Consider the following 20,009-nt stretch of genomic DNA (forward strand, 5'->3'; position numbering starts at 1 on the left):
AGCCCTCTCCAAGAAGGAATTTTCCCAATACACAACCTAAACCTCCTCTGGCTGAATTTGAGACCATCTCCCCTTATCCTGTCGCATGCTCCTTGGGAGAAGAGCACTGCAGGTCCTCACCAGACTGTGCCAGTAGAGCAAGAGATGCTTTCTGCTCACTGGGAATACAGGCTCACTTCAGAAAAGCTGTGGAGATCCACAAACAAACCAGTGCTGATGCCAAGCTGAAGTTAATAGCCAACTTTAGCAACTTCGCAGCAAGGTACATCTTGAGAACACTGTAACTATAACAAAAATGAGCTATAATTAATTCATGCTTAGCCTTAGGGGCCGAATATGCACAAGAGAGCTCCCAACAACCTTAACTCATCATCCTCACAAACCACACTTAAATGAAACACTAAAATGTCCTCTTCCTGTTTAGTTTTTTGTTTTTTTTTTTTAATATACAGCTCCTGCTCTGTCTCCCTCTCCATGGTATTGCTCCAAGGAGAAGTTAATTAATGTCTTGCTGACCCTCTTTCTCCCCCTCCCCAACTGTGCCCCAATCTCAGCAAGTTTGGAGTTCTTTTAAGCTCAGCTAAAAACTTGGGAAAGCCATAATTGCAGTGCCCAGGTTTATGAACCACTGAAATATCCCAGCAACCTGTCGGACCACAAGTTCCCAACACAGACATGGGGCAGTGAAGCAGAGTGGTGGGGCTGATCCAGGGCAGGGGAGCAAGGGACTTCAGAGCTAGGGCTGAGCATGCCCAGGAGCCCTGAGAAGGACAGGGCAAATACACCCAGCAGGATGGACAGACACTTAAGTACCACAAGGGCAATATCTGTGCAGGTTCACCAGGCAGAAAAAAGGCCCGGTAGAGCTGCAGTGCTGAAGTTTTTGGTGTGAATGGCCATGGTCTCACTTCACTGCAGAAGAATGGAGGCCATGTATGCACAACAAACACCTGCCGAGGAGAACAGGGAGGGGAGACAGCCCCCAGCTCGGCAGCCATGGAGCTGTCCTCGAGGGCTTGCTTGAGGGGTCCCACACCACCCTGCACGGCAGGGATGGCCACAGCCTGGCCTGGCTTGTTCCTCCCTGGTTTGGGTTAGTGGCACTGGCACAACATCAGTAATTGCTCTTCCCCTTGTACTAACGAGCTTTCAGCAGCAGCGACTTCAGCTTCCTGGAGCCAACAGCCCCTTTTTCTCCACCTCTCTGGGCTTCGGGTAATTGAAAGCGACTGCAATTTCAGCGCTGCCTCTCCGGCACTCAGCTGCTCCGAGAGGTCAGGGGATGTCAAGTGAAGCCTTTCCACTCACTCCCCACCACCGCCCGCTCACAGGGCAGCCCATCCACGCCTGAGAACAGCAAAACTCCAGGGGCTGCGAGCAGCCAGGGGAGCCGAGGCGAGGCGAGGCGAGCCCAGCCCAGCGCAGCCCAGCCCAGCCCAGCGCAGACCAGCCCAGCCCAGCGCAGACCAGACCAGCCCAGCCCAGCGCAGCCCAGCGCAGCCCAGCCCAGCCCAGCCCAGCCCAGCGCAGCCCAGCCCAGCGCAGCCCAGCCCAGCCCAGCCCAGCCCAGCCCAGCGCAGACCAGACCAGCCCAGCCCAGCGCAGCCCAGCCCAGCCCAGCCCAGCCCAGCGCAGCCCAGCCCAGCGCAGCCCAGCCCAGCCCAGCCCAGCCCAGCCCAGCCCAGCGCAGCCCAGCCCAGCGCAGCCCAGCCCAGCCCAGCCCAACCCAGCCCAGCCCAGCCCAGCCCAGCGCAGACCAGCCCAGCGCAGACCAGCCCAGCGCAGACCAGCCCAGCCCAGCCCAGCCCAGCTGGGACGGAGCTGCCCACTGCGGCCTTGCACCACCGTGAGCTGCACAGCCCTGCCCACCCTGGACCCCTGTTTTTTTTTCCTTTTAATTTAAAACAGCAGATGGGTTTCTTTTCAAGGAAACCATACCTTCATTCTTATTTCTTTTGCATCATCACAAAACCCCTTCCCCTGTGACGCCCACGTCTCCTGACACACACTGGGGAAGGATCTTCCACTTGTCATCAGATCTCAGGAAGCAACAGAGAATGGTTGCTCCAGCTCCCAAGTGAAAGACAGAGGATCAAGAGAAGGGGAAGAGCACAGAGCAGCTCCCAGTGAGACACCTGACGGTACTGATGGCTCTCAAGCTGCCAGCCTGTGGCCAAGCAGGGAGGCAGCACCAGGTGGGCCATGTCAGGGGACTGGGCAGACAGAACCCTTCAGCCACCCTGGGATGGTGCCTGGGGTCGGCAGTCCCTGAGGCTGGCTCCTTCCCACTAATAAGGGCACATAAGGTGCTCTGGGGACTGGCTCCACGGCTGGAACCTGGAGCAAGACGCATGCACAGGTGGTGAGTCCAGCAGAGGCCTGTGATAGGAATTTATTTCTCTCAATTACAGGCGGCTGTCCCCAGCCCCAGTTCATCAGCGCAGCAGAGCCGAGTCAATGAAAGCCCTAACACGCTAATCAGATGCACAGCGACTTCCTGCAGCTGCTGGCTGCTCCGAAAATAAGGGGCAACTTTGGGATGCATGTTTCCATCCAGTCCTGCCCCCTCTGCTCTGCCTATGGCCAGGCCAGAGGTGGTTCCCCTGCTGGGTCTGAGGCGCTGCCTTTGTGCAGCGCACCTGTGTGGAGGGGCAGGCAATGCAGTGCATGCCCACAGGAATCCCTCCTTGCTTCCAAGGATGGGTTACAGATTCTCAGATTAAGTTTTTAGAGGTTTTTTTGAGTTTGATATAAAATATATGTTCCCTTCAGCCCAAAACCATTCTGAAATAAATGGTGAATGCCCTGAGCAGAGAGAGAAGGGTCTAAATACCACCCTCACAGAGCAAATGTAAGACGAAAATGCCAGGGAAAAATCACGGCTGAGTTCCCTTCGGGTGTCCTCAGAAAAACAGCACCTCTGCTTTTGGAAACCTATTGGAAGTGTCAGGCTGCACGTGGCAGGTGCAGAGGGAGGGCTGCGCGCCCAGGACTGGGTGATTGTTTCCTGCTCTCTGGGATGCCTCTGGGCTGCGGCCATTTGGTTTAAAATAAACAAACAAACACCCCATCCCCTGCTTCCCCGTCCAAAGGGAGCCACAGGAACAGCCTGTGAACTCCGTGCTGTGCCCCCAGCCTGGCACAAACCATCCCTGCCCCAGCAGCTCCACGGAACCCGGCCAGCAGGAAGGCACAGGGACACTCCCTGCAGCCTGCTGAGAGAGCATCGATCCAACACACACTTGGTGCCTTCAAAGTTGTTTATGATCAATATGCAAATTGCCCACGGCATTGATCTGGTATTAATTTTCAATTAGGGAATCCACAAGGGGTCTCCCAGGGTCAATATCCAACAATCCAAGGTAACTCCACAGTAGAGCCTGTGGGACTGATGCTGCCCAGGGCCTGGGGCTGCTCCTGTACCTCCTGTCCCGATACCTATGGACAGTCCTGATGCTACAGTGGTGCTGGCACTTGGGACAAGCCTCTGACAAGTGGATTTAGGCAGCAGCCTTCAACCTACACGCTGTGTTACCTGTGTCAGCATGGTTACTGGTACTGGTGGTGTGGGAAAGTCCAGTGCAGGGCTGCGCCCAGCAGCATCTGCGGTCAGCGGCCGGCCAAGGGGCTCCAGCAGCTTCCCAGGGACAGAGCAAGAACCCAAGTTCTGCCTTTCACCATGGAACACAAGTTACAGAAACCTGTGCATCTCCAAAAACATATAAGTGTGAAAAGTGCCTGTGTGTTACACAAAGGTTACAAAAAGTGAAAGTAATAATTGAAAATGCCTTGAAAATCTAAAGAAGCATGCCCCTTCCCAGCCACCCTCCCAGCTCCCTCGCTCTGGGAGGCCCAGAGTGAGCTAGCTGAGGCTCCAAGCCCCTTGGTGGCACGGGGAAGGGACGTCCCCTGCACAGCAGAGAGGTGATGATGTCTCCTTTGTGCAGGGGAGGTGACGTCCCCTGTGCCCCAGCCAGCCTGTGCCACCCACGGCTCCACCACTCACTGTGCTAACCAGCACATTAGCTACCCAGGCTAATTGGTTTATGGATAACATTAATTACCATGTTGCTCATTAATGGATGAAATCTTTATTGGTTCCATTGATCAGCGGGACTTGTTAGCCGGCCTCCTAACCAATGGCGGATGTAACAAGCTCTCTTATTGGCATATCAATTAATGCAATCAATTTCTGGCCAGCGGCTGCCATTCGCTTCCCTGCTTGTTAGACTGGGGGAGACAGAGTCATGTCAAGTAAGCATTTATTTAAAGGGTTTCTAATTCTTCTTGAGCTGACTTCCCAGCAGGCTTTCTGCCACACAAGGGTTTTCTGCCTCCAGAGACCTTCCCCTTTCCTCCCCTGCAGAATCAGATCTATGACAGTCCCTGCAAACTGAATCATTTCTGTGAAAATATTTATCGAGTCTGCCGAGTAGGAACAGCCACAGCCAGAGGTATGGGATTGACAAGTCAGACTGTGCAACTATCCCAATTTAACACACTGGGGAGATTGGCAGAAGCACAACCCTGCTCCCCAAGGACAGATGGGCTCTCCAGCCCTGCTGCAAAGCCTTCCTGCACACGGATTAATGCTAATTCCAGGGTCAGTTCCCCAAATTAGCATAATTTTGTCAGGGAACAACAAGCCCTGGATACTTCTGCCCTATCCCACCTCCCAGAGTGAACACAGACCATGTCACATGAGGCTGCATCCACATCCCAGGTGGTGCTTGCAGCCACTTCCTCTGCCCCAGCCTGGAAAAGGAGAGCAGGATCACACTGCTCATGGGAGGAATTAGCTGGAAAACCCATGGAGAAATGCCACGGACTTATGTGAGCCTGACGGTCTTGGCAGACCAGTCCTGCCTTCCTGAGCAGAGTGGCACAGGGGATGAAAGCGCACAGAACTGGCTGTGGTATGACAAAGACTCAGAGTTCTGAGCCGTGTCCGCCATAAGCAAGAAGGGGCTTGCAGGTAACTGGATAGGAAGACAATGATGTCCACAAGGAGCAAGAGCCTCTGTTCTGACTCCAGATGCCTGCTCTGTTTTCTTTGGGGGTACTGGCCAGAGTTTGCTCACAAAGAGCTCCAATCCCATCCTACTGGGCTGAGGTTCCCCTGCTAGCAAGAGGCCCCAAGTACCCACAGCAATTCCTCCTGGCCTGAGCCCACTCCAGATCTTCACCCAGGTGACTGTGTGGGAAGGATCTTCCCCGCCAAACACAATAATAAATCAAACTTTATCAGAGCAGAACTATGAATCTGTGAAGACTCCAATAATTTCTAGCCATGGGAATAACACCACAAAAGTACTTTTTAAACTAATTACTCAGATTCTGAAGTGCTGCCCTAATGAGCCTTTCTTCTGCCCAGAACTTGCTAAGAGAAAAAAAAAAAATCTACCTTCAGTACAGTAATTACTGCTTTCCCCTTCAAACTTCTAACTGGAGATCAATGCTGCATTTTAAGACTCATTGATTTACAATTAGCCTGGCTTTCCTGCTAAAGTGTTTTTAAAGCAGAGTTTACTTTTATTTTATTTTGAAATCTCAAAGATCTGGTTCTTAGATTTTACATCCTCATGAGAGGTGTGCTGGGAGCTCATAGGGGGGCAGGCCCACATCGGAACAAGAAAAGAAAACAGGCTTTGTTATGCTGCAATTAGAAATAAGAGACTGAAATATTTAAGGGATAAACATGAAAAAATAAGGAGGAAAAGAAACAAAGCTAGAGGAAGGGAAGAAAAGGTGGAAAAATAAGAAATGTAATTGCAGAGACATAAAAATAAACTGCAGGCTAAGGAAGGAGAGTCACTGCTAGGTGGCTTGGAGCTCTCATTGCTCTGCTGCTCATCAGCATCCTCAGGAAACTCAGCAGCAGCTTTGTGCATCTCTGCAAAACAAAGCACTGGTTAAAAGCAGCGCGGGGCGGCGCCTGCGCAGCCTGGCTGCTGTGCAACCTGTCCCGTGAGGAGAGCACGAGAGCAGAGCAAGTGAAGCCATTAAGAATTCCTTGCTGATTGCTACAAACATGTTTTCTCTACGCCATAAAGATAATAGCCTCACAGATACATGTGCCTGCTCTCTCCTGCCTCCCCCCATCCCAGCATCATCTGTTTGGCATCCCCTGCCCTGGACTCCCAGCGCTGTAGCAGGACACTGGGACCCAGAGAGGCTGGGGTGGGGGGGGGGTCTTCACACCTTGGATATGCTTCAGACCCCAGAGGAGACAGCTCTGGCTGGCCTGTCTGTGAGCAGGGCCTGGGCTCAGAGGCCTCCAGAGGCTCTGCCAAGCTCTGCTGCTCCAGGAGGCTATGACCATTTCCAGAGCGCTGTAGCACTGCTTGGTTCTGACTAATTTTTGTGTCATTTCTGCTGGAAATGAGCTACATTGGACAAGCCAGTTCAGCCTTTGCCTCCTGCTTCTCCCTCCAAACTCAACATTAGGAAAGTCTTCCGGGATTAGCATGAGTAGCGACCCAACTGGAGACAGCCAGAGGAGCCGAGAAGCAAAGGGAACCACTGGCAAGGGTTTCCAGTTGTGGGGCCACCACAGCAGTGCAGCCTGCCCTTCACTTGTGATCTCACAGGTTTTATTCTTTATCACTGCGGAGTCCCTGGTGCCAGTGGCAGATGATGATCCTGGAGTGATGAAAGCAAAGCAAGAAAACAGGGAAGCATCTCTCCTTTTTGTGTTGCATTTTAGAGAAAGCTGCTTAGCCCCATTTCAAAGACTAATATGAAAAAAGTGCAATTAAATCCTTCAAAAACTGACAGATCAGCAAAACAAAACCACCCGGAGGAGAGCACGATTGAGCCTCATTAAGGAAGAGTTCAGTCTGTTTTTAAAACCTTTCTTAACATTTAGCTGGTACCGCTCAGCAGCCGCCACTCCCAACGCGCCTGGTGCAATTAGTGTCAGAACGGAAGGGAAAAAATCAGCCTAGGAAACAGGAATTAAAGCACCAGATCCAGGCAAGAGAAAAACGTTTGGCTGTAGTGAAGCCACCCAAATTTGGCCCCCTCCTCAGGGTCTATGGCAGCGTCAGCCCCGCTCCATGTGCTCTCACACACACACGAGAGCAGAGCACGGCACTGGGGCAAACCCGGGCAGCCCCTGTGCCCAGCCCCTGCCGGTCCCCAAACACTCTGCATGGCAGCCACAGCCCCGGCGAGGGCAGATGGACAGTAAATGACACTGACCTCAGCAGCAATTACAGCCACCGCCTTGGACAAGAAGGAAATGGATGCACAGGCAGAAATCCTGCGCCGTGCTGGGCAGAGCTGGGGCAGGGGGAGCACGCGGAGCCGACCGAGCCCACAGCTAGCCCCAAACAGCACCCGACACAGGCCAGAGCCATTCCTCTGCAGTGGGGGTGGGGATGAAGCACATGGGAGATAGAAAAGATGGCAGAGAGATGAAGCCATTTTATTAAATCAGGCAAATTCTAATTTATTCTAGGGAGATGGAGGAGAGAAAATGGATTCATTCTCAGCATGCACACTCCGTATCATCTGATCCAATCCTCACTGCCTCGCCAGAGGGGGGAGGGGGCCTCGGCCGGCTGCAGTGCTCCCACAATCACAGAAAAAGATTAAAAAATAGGATGATTCTCCTTTCAGATTGTACAGCAGTCACGGGGGAAAAGGCTTTTCCTGAGGGTGTGAGGTGCCATGCCCTGCTGTCAGCCATTCCTGAGTTTGGGGGTTTGCCCCTTGGGGATGTGGAATGGGCAGCACAAGGTCCAGGGCCAGCACAGCACATGCACCACGCAGGCAAAGGAGACAGAGACACATGTGGGAGGAACATCCTGCAGGGATCCTGCACACTGCCATTTGTGTTCACCCCAGCCTGCACCCTCACAGCTGGCAGGGTAACCACATCATTCTTCACCAGTAAGAGATGCTGGAATAAAAGTGCCACGTTAGCAGCACTGAGGAGGTTGGTGGGACCTCAGGTACCTGCGGGCTCATGCACTAGTGCAGAGCACTAGCAGAACACCACTGGTGCATGTGACCACGGGCACTTCAGGCTGCTCATGCTGCAGCCAGCACAGGGCTTCCACAGGTCTCAGCAGAACTCAGGAGCCGAGCCCCTCTGTGGCTCCAGCCAGTGCTCAGGAGCCGAGGAGCCCACCAGATGCAGCCAGGCTGGAAACCAAGAGTGAGGGCATCCCTTGTGATGGGATGGCTCAGGTTATCTGAAATGCCATGGGCTGCCAAGGGCTCTTGATCTGGGGATGGTGGGTTATGACAGTCAGGGGGGGACACCTTGCGCAGAGATGTTTCCAAGGGGAGTTGATTTACAAGCTCTGTGCTTGCTGGCTAAGTGTGATGGGCACAGCTGCCTGACATGCAGAAGCCAAAGAAACTTCTGCTCTAGAGAAGAAATGTCACTGAGCAGCACTGCACAGTTTTGGAACAGGGACAGAGTGAAAATGAAGAGGTTTGATTGAACAGCACTGAAGAAAAGCAACGGGGCTCCTGCTGCAGAGGACAGCCATCTCTGGGACTCATGGGCCAGCCATCCTACCAAAGGAACAGAGACCTGCAGCCCCTCGCTGCCCACACAGGGGACAAGGGCACTTTGGGATGGACATGGACAAAAACGGGGCACCCGCAGAAAGGGAAAGGAGAGAGAATGCTGCACAAAGCTCCGTGGGCACCAAGGTACCTCCCACTTCAGAATTAACTAGAGGAAAATGACAGCACCACAGAATTAATTACCAGTAGCCCAGTAAGTCCAGAAAAACAAACAAGACCTTGGGTGAATAAGAAGAATGCCAACCCTGGCCAGGGCAGAATGCCTTAGGCTTCATTGTCCTGCACAGAAATCATTCTAGTTATGCTTGCAATGATTAAATGAACTTTTTATACAACATCCTTCTGAAAATACTCCCCTGCAGGAGCCCCCCTTCCTAAAACCATCAACACTCTTCCCAGCTCAGACTGGGGCCTTGAGGGAACAGCTTTGCAGGAGGGAAAAGGCCAAGAGCCTGGGGAGAGGGGCCAAGGTGCAGCACCTGGAACACAAATTCCAAACATGAAAAATTCCTGTTTTGCATCCAACTCCAGCAGGGGCAGTGAAGCTGATTTTATGACTTATTTATTTATTTCATCTATGATGAACAGAAGGTTAATATAAGAACAACTCCTTGGCAAACCTTTAAGGGTAATTCAAGCGACACTGATGTGAATCAATGTTCCCTTTGTGAACGCATTACTTGGCAGAAACTGGCTTTTTGTAACCCCCTTAAACCTAGCTGGCAAAACAAAAAGAGAAAAAAAAACGTCCTTCAAACAAAAGGATGAGGTGAAAATAAAGAGAGAGTCGACTGCACTTTATTCTCTTTCACAGAAGCAAATGGATTTGGTGCTTTTTATACATTAATCAATCAATATCACTGACTGTACATCAGCGGCGCAGCCAAGTTATGAATGACCTTTCTGGCAAAGAGGACACTTTTAATGCTCATAAGACTGCTCATAGCTTAGCAACTTTCCGAATTTATGCCTGCATGATTACCCCTGGCAGGCAGGCGCCCATGAGCGCCGCGCTGCCTCTGACGGGGTTCGTCCTTGCCAGTCTGTGCAGCAGGAAGGGGCTGTGCCCCGCACGGTCACCTCCCGACAGCTCCTCTGGAGCAGGAGGAGACCAGCAGGGCCTGACCCTGCCAGGCCAACACGAACAAACCACGAGTGCCCCTCCACGCCACACACACCGAACAGGAGGAGCCAGCAGTAGGTGCTGTGCAAGGGAGAGCTGCCTGTGCAAGTGGAGTGGAACGGCTGGCGCTGAGCGGGGCTGGCAAAGGCCAAATTAATCCCATTGTTTGGCCACAAAGGAGGCAGCAAAGTAGCAGTGGAGGCCAAGGAACAATCCCAAACACTCAACCCTAATTCAACCTTCATCACCATGAAAAGGGGATGGAAAAGGCCAGAAGGCTTCAGCTTAATTGGTAACCAGAGAAGGTGCAGCAGCGCCTGCACACGTGAGCACAGCCATGGGCAGTCACATCGGGCTGTGCCCCTGGTGCTCTAACCCTAAACCCCAACCCTGGGGAGTGATGGGGGGCATGCAGGGCCCCCCCACACCATCTCAGAGCAACACTGAGATTTAGGGGTTTGGGGCCCCAGGCTGGGGCACGGAGGGCACTGAGTGGGGGGGATGTCTGGGGTGCACTGTGTGGAGCGGCCAGCACATCCCTGCAGACCAGCAGAAACCTGCAGCTGACACACTGACAGGGGAGAAAGCGCCTGTGTAGAACAGAACCAAAAACCCCAAACCATTGCTATTTATTTAATGAAGTGACCACACATGAATGAAAAGCCTGAAAAGGGGTAGGAGAAAGTACAGAGAAGTAGGGGGCTCAGGCTCTTTGAGCTGAAGGTGGCCTTCACAGGAGCAACCAAGGGAAGGTTCAGCAGAGTCAGACCAACACTGCTTCTCTGACTCACCACTCTTGGAAGGACTGACAAGGAAAAGGGGAAAAAATGCAAATTGGAAGCAAATACAGATAATAATTTCTCATACAGCTCCCAATTAACCTTTGGAACTTGTGGCCTCAAGAAATCATTGAGGTCAAAACAAAATAGATGGCAAAGGCATTGAGATGTGCAACTCGGAAAAGCAAACTGAGTATTTGGACAAAAGAGAAACCCTCTTGCTTAAGGGCATGAACTGAATTTTAGTAGGAACAAGGATGAGACCTCGATTTGGGTAGGTTATAATTTGTTTATGGGCCCCCAGATTTCCCTCTGAAGCAGTCAGAGCAGGCAGGACACTGGTGCTGACAGGCACATTATTAGCCAATCTTAGAGTTTTAGTGGAAAAATAAATGCATGTGGTAGCTCCCTCCCAGGCAGTTCTGAGGATGTTAATGTCATCACCAGAGGATCAATAGGCCTCACAGAAGGGACAGGAGAAAGTGCATTTCAGAAGTACAGGCAGACAGAAGACCAGAGCAGGGACACAGGAGAGTGGTCCAACATGCACACCACAGCAGTGGGAGTGCTGGAGCAGGCCAGGCCAGGGGTCACTGCCAGCTTGAGCCAGCTGCTGCAAAACCTTGTTTCACAAATCATCCCCCTGAAAATGTATGGAATCTTATTCTGCCTATGGCTCGTACAGGAAAAAAGGAATTCAATTCAGAACCAAAGCTGTATATCTCTTGCAATTAAATCCACAACCTACAGATTGGAGGTGAAGGACAGCACTTCCTATTCTCACAACGTCTCCTCTGAACAGAAGTCTCAACTCTCTCATTTTGGGCAGTGTATTGGGTTTGTATGGTGAGGTCTGGGTAGCAGGGGGGGCTCCTCCTTCAGTCCTGCCAGTTAAAGACCATCAGACGTGCTCCTGCAGCAGAATGAATTATGAGAGAACCACGGCAGGGACAAGGCAGGAACAACCAGGAGAGGAGCCGATGCCCTGCAAGGATATTCCCTGAAGAGAGGGAGGTGCAAGGACATTCTCTACAGTGCTGAGCATGATCCTGTAGGCTTGTATCAGCTTTGATAAACAAATGGATCTTTCACACAGGACTGTAAAGCCTGTAACTCTAACTGGGCATGTTTGGTGGCAGCAGTCTTCAAACCCACCTTCCAAACAGAAAGGCACATCAGCGTGCTGCTCCAGGTCTCACCTGCTCCACTGCTTATTCACAAACCAGTCAAACATCCTTGCTGCCTCTGAACACAAAGCCTGTGCCCAGCTGAACCTGACTGACCTTTCGTTTCTGCCACTGTCCCCAGCCAGGGTGTCACTGGGCCTGTCAGCAGGGAGCGAGGTACTGAGGGACCACTGTGCTGAAGCTCCAGCCCCTCTCAATTCAGGTCAACAGTGGAACAAAAGAAGAGACTCCAAACTAATACACCAAGAACAGCACAGCAGCTCGGCAATTCTTTCAACTCATTAACCTGGGAACACAGGAGGAGACGTTCATTCCAGAGATATTTAATTTGAAGCCCAGTACCACAGCAAGGGAGAAAACAGAAGCACAGCAGTGGCTACAAGAGACCTGTGGGAAGGTGCTGGATATGGGCTGCTGCAACAGAGTCTGTGAGAGAAACATCATAAATCAGGGCTAAAAGTGGAGGAACAGTTGCTGGAGAATGTGTCTAAGGTTTTGGAGGGTTTCTTTTTCTTCATGGCACCAGAAGATCGGAGCAGGGGTTTGGGTCAGACACAGCACCTGAGCAGGGGCGAGTCTGGGACAGAAGCAGCATGGCCACACTGACGGGACCTTCACCAAGAGGCCAGTCTGCTGTCAGTGTGAATCCCAAGTCACTCACATGGACATCTCACCTGCTCCAACACACCTGGGGACCATGCTGCAGTACCTGCAAGGTCTTCAAAGTCACCCCTCACAGGGAGAGAGACCTGCACCACTGCAACAACCACATCCAAGTCCTCAGGATAATAGTTCCCTATTCTAAATTGTGCAGGAGAAAGGGGAAGAGAGAAACAGGGAAGAGAAGAAGAAAGTGCAGTGGGCATCATGCCCTGGGCATCGACAGCAGAGCTTCAGACACAGAGTTCCAAGAGACAGGGATGCCATTCTTGAGTCCCAAGGGAAATAGAGCTCAGGGAGAGACTGAGCTCTTGATAGCTGGGCTTCAGTCTGGCTCTGGAGTTTGCTTGAATACAGAGAAAAGAGCAGAGAAGAAGAGGGACTGGGAGCCTCACAGTGTTGTACTGCAGCATCTGGTGATACTTCCTCCTTTACTTTTCCTAAGTGGAAAGGGCTTTAAGATGCAGCTGAACAAGAAAAACATCCTAGAACAAGTCAGCTGTCAGAGCCTCCTCTGTTTCTGCTTAATGAAAGCCACGAGCTCCCCAGGACAAGTGGAGGTGGAGCGGGATGGAGTTTGTGAGATTCCACCCAGCACCGGCTGGGTGCTGCTGCCCGTGCCTCCCCAGCCACCTCCTGCTGCCCTTTCATTACCCAGATGCTGCAGCCTTTGGGCAGGCTTCTGTAACAGCTCCCCTTTACCAGGGGCACAGGAAAAAAGGCACAACCAACTTCAATAAAAACCAAATTAAAATTATTAAACCTTTCATATCCTTTCGAGATTATCTCTTGGCTGCTGGTTGGTCAAAGCAGAGCTAAGGCACAAATGCTCTTGACTTTAAACTCAAAACCAGCTCCCGCCCCCCCAAAAAAACAACAAAGGAAATCTCCTTCTGCCAGACATTAAAGAGAACCAACTTTATCCCTGCATTCTGTGGACCCAGACCTCAACAGCCCCATGGTGTCCCAAATGGAAAAGGACAGAGAGATGCTGCTGGGATGGGAATGGGGCTCTCCACAATGTAGGTGGGAGAAAGGATGCAAGGAGGGAACAGATAGAAATGATGTTACAGGATGATACCAGGAAAGAAAAGACCCCTAAAAGTTTCGGAAACTGCTGGACTCTCCTCATGTCCTCAGGCCTTCTGAAGGAGCCAACTGAATGCAGCCACCATGATCCACGGCTGCTAGAAACACTTTTGCTGGATTTAAAGAGCATTAAAGCAACATGAAACTAAAGCAGGACCAAAAGCTTCCCCGTCTCTCTGCCTGACCATGGAAGAGAGACTCTGTCATCTGCCCAGACTTGGGATGGCCCTCAGTGGAGAGACCTTGCCAGAAATACTGCAACTCTGTTAGGAACTTGCTGGAAAGGTAAAAGGTCTTGAAGCCATTCAATCCATTAAAAAATGAAAAAAATTCCAAGGTTCAGCAGGAACAACAAAGGGCAAGGCAACAAACTGTCCTCTAAATGAACACGTGTGACACAAGATCTTGGAAAACAAGAGATAATCCTGCATGTGGGGGTAGCTGGTGGGGCTGGCAGGGAGATCAGAACTGCTGCAGTAAAGGGAACTGCAAGTTCAATCAGCCCAATACACACATGGCCCAGGGCTGTTTGCCTCTGCTCTGGGCCACATGTGCTACTGCACCACGGGTGAACATTGTCTCAAAGCAGGACAATCCCTGGTCCCGCTCCCTGAGTCCCAGCAGATGACAGGAAGGGCTTTCCACCCGGGACAAGCTGCTGCCCAGCCCCAGCTGGTGCACACCACGGAGCCCCAGCGCCCCAAGAACCACAGCTGCTCGCCCAGCTCTGACCCTGCCACACCACGGTTTGGCTGGATTCACATGCAGCACTTTGGAAACAGAGCTGAGCAGGGGCTACAGATCCCTGCCCTGGGGGTTACAGAGCACATACTGGGAAAAGGCAGTATCAAGTTTTGGAGAGTGAGAGGTAAAAAGCCCAAGAGATAGAGAGAAGCTGGGCAGCGCTTGTTGTTTGCACACAGAGCTCAGGCTATAACCTGGGTTGGCAGATTATTAAATGTGTCAATCAAGGACAAGCCTGGAAAATTCTTCCCCAGCCCTCTGCAAGGGCCACACATTGCAGACATGTAACTGGCATCACCAGCAGAGCCAGGGCTGCAGAGTGGTTTTGACTGGCAGATGCTGTAGCATGGGATCTGTCTGTTCTTTTCCTGCAGGCACCATACAGGTCATCTGCTTGGTAAGTTTTTAATTGCTGTGTGAAATCAAGTCCCATGAAAAACTGGAGAGAGATTACAAAGCAAACTGGTGACTTCTTTCCAAAACCCTCCATTACCTCCATCAGAAGTTGGAGACTGACAGGTATCATTAAGAATGACCACACTAATGGAGAGACCAAGTGGAGGACATCAGATCCCACTAAATTTATTTTAAGCAGGGAGAAATGTAATTTATCACTACCAACGTTCACTTCACAAGTTCTACTGAAAGTAGAGAGTCTGCTATCATGAAAAATCCACCCCAAAGGCACATCTCACACCTCTGCTGTAACAAACTCCATGAATAATTACTCCATGCTTGATGACGATGAAGGAATCGCATGACTCAGTGCACAGAGGTGCAGCAACCAAATGAGCACCCTGCTGTCTGCAGGTGACATAGGCAGAGTCAGGCTGAGGTGTGATTCTGAGGTTGGGAACTACTGTTTTTAAACCACGTGGGATTTTCTCATCTGAATACTGCTTTGCCTATACTGTAGCTCTGTTTACATACTTGGTTTCATTAAAGATTCACGTCCCGATTGCAGTCTGCAGCTCCCAGCCCTGCGAAAGGTCAAACACTGACACGAGGGAGATGTGGACAAACAGCGCAGCTCTGCCTGTGGGGCAGAGGGAGGGGGAAAGCAGGGGCTCTGAGGCATGCCCCCTTCAAGGAGTCAGCAGCTTTCCAGGGGTTCTCAGAGCAGAGCTTTGCAGTAAAGGTATTCCTCAAAATAACTGTAACCGCCCTGTCTGGAGCAGGGAGAGCAGCCAGCGCCTTGCTGTGGGCTGGCAGAGGGGCAGAGGTGGCCTCCCCAGCCCCCAGCAAGGGGTTCCCCAGCCTCCCCAGCCCCCTGTCCTACTGGGACAAAGGGGCTGTTCACAGCTTTTGATGTCCAGCAAGGGCCGCTGAAGTGCCAGCCCTGCTCCTCCTGCAAGGGCCCCAACAAGAATCCTGGCTGCAAGGAGATGATGGCCAAGGAACTGGCAGCAATGAGAAGTATTGCTGTGACAGTCAGGAAGGATTGCTGTGACTGTGGCCAACACAGGCACTGCCCTCTGCAGCAAAGGGGGGAGAGGCTGGTGCAGGCAAGGAGCATGGCCACCTGACGGACACCCAAAGGATGTCCGTCCCACACTGTGGGGAGGCTGGGCAAAGCCCTTCTGCTGCTCCCACAGGAAGACACCACGGAAAGGGAGAGCGGAGATGGAAAACAGGAGGAGTCAGGAGAAACGGGTAAGGGAGGAAACCCATCAAGCACTTGCGTGGGGGGACACAGGCTGAGCAGCGGGGGCCCAACACCCCCCCTGTGTGGGTGGCACGTGGAGAGGAATACCATGGGCAGAGCAGGGGCACCATGGGCTGGACACAGAGCAGAAATCCCGCTCTGACCAAGGACCCTGTGCAGCCCCTGTGCACGGCTGCCCCGGCTACAGAGAGGGGGGTGGTGCTCGATGCCTTCTGGGATGAAAGAAACACTTCCAAAGTCAGAATGAAAATTCGATGCAGGTTGTTCCACATTTGTTTCTGTCATTATCTAATGAGCTGTAAGTGCATTCATCAACATCTTGAGAACATTTCGGTTTTTATTATGGCCACTCTTTCTTTACTTTTTTCTTCTCTAAACCCCCATCATTAAAAATCAATTAGCTTATGGGTAACATTACACAGATGCTGCTGCAGCAAGGGGCTGACATCTGCAGCGGCAGCAGCTCAGATACCGCAGCAGGAGATGTTCAAAAATACCCTGAGAGGACAATACCCCCTTCCCTGAAGCTGTGTTCTCTCTGATCAACAAACCAGCTGAACTTCCAGCCGCTCCCCCATCTCCTGCATAATAAGCACACTTCTCAAAGCACAAAGAAAAGTTTAATTGTCTTTAATTATCCAGTTCAGGGAGGACTGGGTTTCCTGCCTGATGTCCCTATAATTTCCCTGCCAACAACTTCGTCATCCCTTTACTGGAAGTGGAGGGCAGATCCTAATACTCTTCCCCAAAAGACACCCAGGTTTGGAGAGGGCCGAGGGGCTGGCACAGGCAGGGACAAAGGTCCCCGTGTTCCTGGGGCGGCTGCTCAGGCTCCCTGTGCTTCTGCAGGGTGGGAGGGAGTGAGTTGCAACTAATGTGCAATCAAGAACCATCACAATTACAAATGTAAATGAATAGGCAATTGGCACTGACCTTTGCAGATTGTTAGAGGACTAATTAAGATGTGATCAGAGCTCTCTTCCAACAGATTGAGATGCATCTACACAAGCAAATATCTACTCACTATCTCCAGACAGCACTGCTCTCTCCTACATGCTTGCAGGCACCAGCGAGTAGGTACACGCAGAGTAGGTACACACAGAGCAGGTGCACCCACAGCAGGCACACCCACAGCAGGCACACCCAGAGCAGGCACACCCAGAGCAGGTGAGCAGGTACACCCAGAGCAGGCACACCCAGAGCAGGCACACCCAGAGCAGGTGAGCAGCCACACCCAGAGCAGCCACACCCAGAGCAGCCACACCCACAGCAGGTGAGCAGCCACACCCAGAGCAGGCACACCCACAGCAGGCACACCCAGAGCAGGTGAGCAGGCACACCCACAGCAGGCACACCCACAGCAGGCACACCCACAGCAGGTGAGCAGGCACACCCAGAGCAGGTACACCCAGAGCAGGTGAGCAGGCACACCCAGAGCAGGTGAGCAGGCACACCCAGAGCAGCCACACCCACAGCAGGTGAGCAGCCACACCCAGAGCAGGCACACCCAGAGCAGGTACACCCAGAGCAGGTGAGCAGGCACACCCAGAGCAGGTGAGCAGGCACACCCACAGCAGGCACACCCAGAGCAGGTGAACAGGCACACCCACAGCAGGCACACCCACAGCAGGCACACCCAGAGCAGGTGAGCAGGCACACCCACAGCAGGTGAGCAGGCACACCCACAGCAGGCACACCCACAGCAGGTGAGCAGGCACACCCAGAGGAGGCACACCCAGAGCAGGTGAGCAGGCACACGCAGAGCAGGTGAGCAGGCACACCCAGAGCAGGCACACCCAGAGCAGGTGAACAGGCACACCCAGAGCAGGCACACCCAGAGCAGGTGAGCAGGCACACCCACGGCAGGCACACCCACGGCAGGCACACCCACGGCAGGCACACCCACGGCAGGCACACCCACGGCAGGCACACCCACGGCAGGCACACGCAGCGCTCAGCCCCAGCAGCGGCGCTCAGCACAGACAGCGGATGGAGCAGGAGGGAATGGGGCGACTCCACTGCGGCACACGAGGGCACGGGACAGAACACACCACTGCACTCGGACTACAGCACAGCCACAACAAAGTCCCTGTCCCTCTGTGCCCCAGCAGAGACGTGTCACAGACCAGAGAAGTGTCACGGACAAGTATCTGTCAAGGTGTCTGAGGCTGATATCTAATACCACAGAGATGCCTTATCAAAAGGCAACAGGGAAAAGTCCACCCAGTGGTCAGGAAACAACAATAAACACCTTGATGGGGACACAGGAGAGAACCTGCTAGAGAGCAGGAGGAGACACAGGGCACAGAGTCACACTGTCCCCGCGCCCCGCAGCCGAGCATCCCCACATCTGGGGGAATGTAACAGGATCGGAATGAGTGGGAGATGGGAGCATCTGTTCTCCCCCTCAGGGTTACAGCAGCTTCTCATCCACACCTGACTCCCATCCCTGCAGGGACGCCTGGCCCAGCACACCAGTGAGGTGTCCCACTTCAGCTGAAGGATGGGCTGGAGGGTGTTTGAAATTAAGTATCTCAGCTTAAAGTGACTTGAAAAACCTACCCAAGATACCCCCTTTGCCTTCTGCAGCCTTATTCTTGGTTGTATTCACAACCTTTGAAATACAATATGATCAAGAAATTGTGACTTGTTTGCTGTCAGTTTTTGCTGAAGAACCAACAAGCTTAAAGGAAATTAAAATATTTGTAAATCGAGCTTTCCTTTCAGCGATTTTCCGGGACTTTTACTTCAAAAATAATAAGTTTTTTAAAATGGTCACCAAACTGTTTCCCCTCCCAGCCAGTCAGCTCCTGCCCTCCCAGTACCTGCCACGTCCTAATCTGGGCGGCCGGACAGGAAAGATAAGGTTTGTATAGAAAAAGACAAGGCAAACAGAAATTTCTAGAGTAAACAAGTATCTCAACCTTTTCAAGGTTGTTCTGTCTATCACAAAGGGCACGGATGGTTTCCCCTCGGTGCTCATTTTGCATTTAAGCAGCTCACAACCCACAGCCCTGCCCAAAGAGCCCTTTGGAATTGGGGATGTTTTTCCTGGGCAGCAGGGCTGCTGTCCCCGCTGTCCCCCCGGGCAGCACCACGCTCCCGCTGTCACCGCGACCTTTGGGAAGCGTGCTCCATGCTCTCCACTCTGCTGGGCCACCAAGGTCACAGATTGGGCACTTTTTTCCACAAGACTGAATTTAACTCTTAATGAAAAATCTCCTGTCATACTCTTGGGGTGTTTTGGGTTTATTTCAGATCTTCATTACTCACAGGCATACCAGCAACGAGACCCAGATGTGAATTCAAGGGACATTTCTGAAAACCCACATGTTCTCCCTCAGCTGCTGCTGCTGACCCTTCTCAACCCTTTTCAGCCAAGATCACCCTCCTTGTATCCATGAGCATTCACTGCAGAATGCCAGTTCCCCAGAGCGGCTATTTGTAGGATTTACCCATTTTCACAGCAGTCAGAGAAAGAAGTCCTGCTTGAAGCTATGAGGATTGTGAAGGTTTTTGCTGCCACACCCCAGCTCCAGCATCATTGTGCCTTGACAGCACACAAACCAGCTGATCCAGGATGATTCTCCTCCTCCCTCCCATGAGGGCTTCAGGAGACCTGGGTTTTTCAGAACATTAAAAACATCTCAACCCATTACATGACTAAACAAAGTACCATCTCTACTCCATCCAGCCTAGCCGCTCCTTTTAGGCACACCAGTTCCTGCTGGATTTGCAGCTGCAATCCCTGCCCGATGATCTATGTGAGCAAATGTTTATACAAGCCCTTCACTTTAGAGGAGACGTGGAAAACAGACATGGCAAACTCGCATGTTCTGCCCACCCCTTTTGCCCAGCTCCTCCTCCCAGTCCAGAGTGGCTGCAGCACCAGAAATCAGTGCCAAGCTGGCACAGCTTATGCTGGTGCTCAGGGCATCACTTGACTCATTGCAAAACATCTACCGGCGCACTGTTTGTTGAGTTGTCCAGATATGACAGTATCTTTAGATACTCATACAGTATTCCAGGACTTAAGACACTGACCTGAACCAACACACACATCAACCTCCCAAACCCCACCTCAGGCAGGTGGGATTCCTGAAATGTATTACTGATCAGCTGTGTCAGCCCACAGCAGGGAACAAAGACAGGAACATCACCCGGTTTGTCCCCAAACAGCACAGTGGGTTGGATGCCCCTCGCCCACCCCCGCAGCT

The 20,009-nt window shown here is 52.2% G+C and overlaps 1 protein-coding gene across 2 annotated transcripts in view; it reads right to left on the reverse strand.

The window, feature by feature from the left end:
* The window catches only part of ZFHX3 (zinc finger homeobox 3), a 125,330-nt gene that overhangs the window by 36,943 nt on the left and 68,378 nt on the right, over window positions 1–20,009 (reverse strand). The window lies entirely within an intron of this gene.

Source organism: Fringilla coelebs (genome assembly GCF_963513975.1).
Source record: "Fringilla coelebs genome assembly, chromosome: 14".
Lineage (NCBI taxonomy): Eukaryota > Metazoa > Chordata > Aves > Passeriformes > Fringillidae > Fringilla > Fringilla coelebs.